Source organism: Odontomachus brunneus, unplaced genomic scaffold (assembly GCF_010583005.1).
Source record: "Odontomachus brunneus isolate Ranch 3 - 2012 unplaced genomic scaffold, Obru_v1 Obru_scaffold_018, whole genome shotgun sequence".
Classification (NCBI taxonomy): domain Eukaryota; kingdom Metazoa; phylum Arthropoda; class Insecta; order Hymenoptera; family Formicidae; genus Odontomachus; species Odontomachus brunneus.
The window spans coordinates 1,113,977-1,118,147 of record NW_022639468.1 but is presented as its reverse complement, the minus strand read 5'-3'; the positions used below and the strand labels follow the sequence as shown (position 1 = coordinate 1,118,147).

Sequence of the window (4,171 nt, the reverse complement as noted above, 5' to 3'; positions counted from 1 at the left end):
GTCATTAAATACAAAAAAATAGACTTTTAAAAAAAGGTGCGCTAAGTTCTCGAAGCGCACTTAAATAGAATTTTGTTATCAAAAGCCTGACACGCTGTTGCTAATTTCTTGATTGCTAATCTTTCATAAAAAACACACAAAAATAGAATAAAATAAAAGCAGCATTAAGATAAAAATACTAATTCCAGACATGTATTTAATCATTAACGTTCTTATTGTTTTCTTCTTTAAATACGCATATTTAAATATCTAAGAAATAGAAAATATTTATTTCATGAGTACATATTTACTTATACTAATATGTAAAATATTTTCCAAATAAGAAAATATATATTTTCTTAAACTTATTTTTACTTTTAACTTTTCACATGAAAGAAATTCTTTATTCTATTTAAATAAAAGAAATTTGAATTAAGTAAGTATATTATTACTCAACAAAGTATCATCTATATTACAATGTTAGCTCAATCATAGGATATATTATGTAACTGTTACTTTGTTATATAACAAATTGTTACGTAATATATCATATGATTGTGATGACATTGTAATGTCGATGATACTTTGTGTTTACTGGGTTGTATTCGTCGAATAAATATTTCTTATCTTTTATATATATATGCACATTGTGAGATAAAAATATCTAAAAAAACTAATAATATATTTATTTCAATTTTTAAGTAGAAGAATTTAATGATTAAAGACTTAGATATTCAATGTGTATATGTATATCTAAAAAACATAAAAAATATTTATTCGACGGATACTAATAATATATTTACTTAATTATAAATTTTTTTATTTAAATAGAATAAACAATTTTTTTCATGAAAAGTTAAAAGTATAAGAAAATATATATTTTCTTATTTGGAAAAATATTTTACATATTAGTATAAGTAAATATATTATTATATACTCATGAAATAAATATTTCTATTTCTTAGATATTTTTTCTCTCAATGTACGTACATTAAATATATACATTTAATATATATTTATGTTGAAAGTTTAAATATCCGTATTTAAAGAAAAAAAGCAATAAGAATGTTAATGATTAAGTACGTCCGCGGAAATTGGTATTTTCATTTCAATGCTACTTTCATTTTATTCTATTTTGTGTGTTTCTACGAAGTATTAGCAATCAAGGAATTAGCAGCAGCGTATCAGGCTTTTGATCAAAAGATTATGACTGCGAGATATGTTCGCGTATCTCACGACGATACGTTTTTAATTTCACGTTTGCGAGTGTAGATATACACGTACGTGCATTTGTATGCGTGCATGGGCACGTATGTGGCTTTCTAGGGAAGATGAGGATCCCGCGCTTCGGACCCGAGCGATATGCAAATTTCAGTAGTAACCCTTAAACTTTACGTCCTGACCTAGATGCTTACCTGTCTGAGTAGGAGGGAAGGAGGGGGATAGAGAGATGTCTCGCGATTATACGCGATTTACTACGTCGCCGAGGTTTAATTGCGAGCGCAAGGTCTTTGCGATATTGCCAAGACAGAATAGAACATGTCATTAATAGCCAGCATTTGCTTCTCTTTATAAGTAATTATAACTGCAAGGAACTGGTGAATTGAAAAAAAAACAGATGGAAATTTACTCCGTTGAATCATAAAATTTTAATCTTGACCCAAATAATGACCTAATCTTCTCCTATCTTGATCCACGTAGTTTAACTCGAAGAGATATATAAATCTTTTATTCGATGTTACGGTATACCAAGCAGGAATGAACAAAATGAATTCAGAAACTGTTTAGAAACTGCTCTTTTCATCGACACGAAATGTCAAATTCACGATTTCATTGATTTCCAATTGCCTTCGGCCCCTTTTTAATTCACCGATGTCTCTGGGCGCGACTATTTCTCCATTTTCTTCCACTTGTATGCATCCGCCAGATGCATTCCATAAACTGGAATGAGTTTCGCGATACTCCGACGAGGAACCGGGAGCTTTACGACGCTCTGTCTCCTTGAATGTTTCGTTGGATCGCGCGTCCTCCTTATATCACCTTAAGTCACCGTGTTCCGCGTTTCACGCCGGGGAATAGATAAGGGAGAAAGCGCGAGTGGGGCTGGCGAAAATGCGAAAAATGCCCCATAAATTTCGCCATATAATGGAGGACCATGAAACCGTTGACGGCCGGCGATCAATCCACCGTGCTCGCGTCTTAACGCTGCGCGACACTTGTTGGCGCGTAACTCACGCTTTTACTGCCGATCGGCATTACACGAGCATCATTTCTATCATTTTTATTTTCAATTAATTTTTCTCTCGTCTCCATTATTTTCAGTGACATGCATCCGGTTTGCTCGACTGATCTGCCCATTGGAGTGGAAATCTCTGAGAAATTGATGAATAATGAAATCCCTGGAGATTCGGTGAGCAAACTTCCAACAGAATTTTGCAAATCGTACAAAAGCGTATCATATATTAAAATTCCTGAATCAATAATACAATGATATATTAATCTGAACGGTGGATGAATATTTTGTAGGATAACAATAAAGGGAAAAGAAACGACGAAAAGGGTTTTAATTGGCATTACGCTTCTATTTATGATTTGCACAATAGCATTTAAATAATATTAGTTAAGACGCAAATTAAGACGCGATGAAAACAACCGGCGCAAATGTTTAAAACATATCTTGTATATTTATGCAACGAGTTATGTAGTAGTAGACGCGTAATGGGATCCGCAGCTTCTTACTACCAAATGCAAACATGGTGCCGTGCTCGTCGTGTAAATAAGCTATGCTTACCGACGAGATTGCCGGCCAGGTACGTATCACCAATCATTTGCCTAGGCTAATCAACGTTCGCCGCTCTTGTGATGTGGCTTAAATTAGAGGACGGCGAGCCCGGATCGCCGTGGCTTTGGGTTGCATTTGAATTGTGTATGAGTAAGCCTGGATTAATGGTTAACCCGACACGTGTAGCTAGCACGTTCATTTCAGTTTGACCCGTGATAAACTTTGCGTAATACACGGCCCACCTCGCGGTATCGCGTAGATAATCGTTATCGCCTCATCTAAAAGGCCTGATTATAATTAACGTCCGCGTTATAATCCTTTCCTCCCCCTCTTCCTCGCGTTACCAATGGTGCTCTATTTACGAAGGGCTTGCGTTATTTACACACGAAGGCACTATGTTTCTGTCGCGATATACGTGTATCGTAAGTCTGTGCTTACACGCAAAAAAATGACTGATAGTTAATAATATCAGTTAAATCTCAGTGACTAAGATTTGAACTTAGCTAAAAGGCTAATTGTTTTGCTGACATTGTTAAAAGTAGGTTATTACAGACAACATATATTTTCTCTGTGAGATACAAATTTATTAGTAGAAACTAAACTGCATATTTGTTTGTCGAGTAGCTAAGAAAGTGATAAATAATATCTACCATAATTATAAACAGTTTCTAAATATCTTATACGCCTAAATCTCAAGCATTCGACTCTATAAAGAATTAACTCTATTGAGCTTGTCCCATCGCATCGCTCGCATTAATTGACCAATTTTTTTCATTAATTACCGTGACAGAGTCTATACATCATTTTTCTATTTAATAAGTTTTCTCTACACACGAGCAGTTAAATCCAGAGATCCTATACAATTAAAGGATATGTAAAACAAGTTTTGTGTATGTGTCTTTTTACAATTTTTTTATTATATTTTTTTCATTGGGAATGTATACAGAATGCCTGACACAAAGCATACCAGTGCTCGTATGCGAGAGCTCATGAAGTTGAGCTAAACAGCTCTTTACTATTTTGCAAATAATTGACAATTATTTCTTTTCCTTTGATCCACGGTAACGATATCTTCAACCTATTCGCGAGTTACAACTGTTTAATCATTTAATATTTTTACTATCCTATAGTATTCCTGTTTATATATTTTTACTATATTAAAAGCCGTATTCTTGATGTGTATTCGCGAATGCTAAGTACACTTTTTTAATTTCCCAATTCTGCTTTTTTTATACGAGCGTCACGTATAAGATTGTTTGGTTTGAGAATCAGAAAAGCGTGATTAGCGTTGAGGTTTAGGCTCGTGCGACAGTTGCTATCACGCCGGCGCGCATTGCTTCCAAAGTGAAAGTTGAATGACCGCGTGGCTGTAGCGAGAAAGTAGGAGGAGTCTACAACTTCTCGCGAGGG

General features: G+C 34.4%; 1 protein-coding gene across 1 annotated transcript in view; it reads left to right on the top strand.

Annotated features, from left to right (window-relative positions):
* LOC116841751 overlaps positions 1-4,171 on the top strand; it is a 177,891-nt gene that overhangs the window by 12,794 nt on the left and 160,926 nt on the right. The window contains exon 2 of the mRNA XM_032810079.1: positions 2,302-2,389. The gene's annotated coding sequence lies outside the window, so the exon portion shown is untranslated. The remainder of the gene's footprint in view (positions 1-2,301; positions 2,390-4,171) is intronic.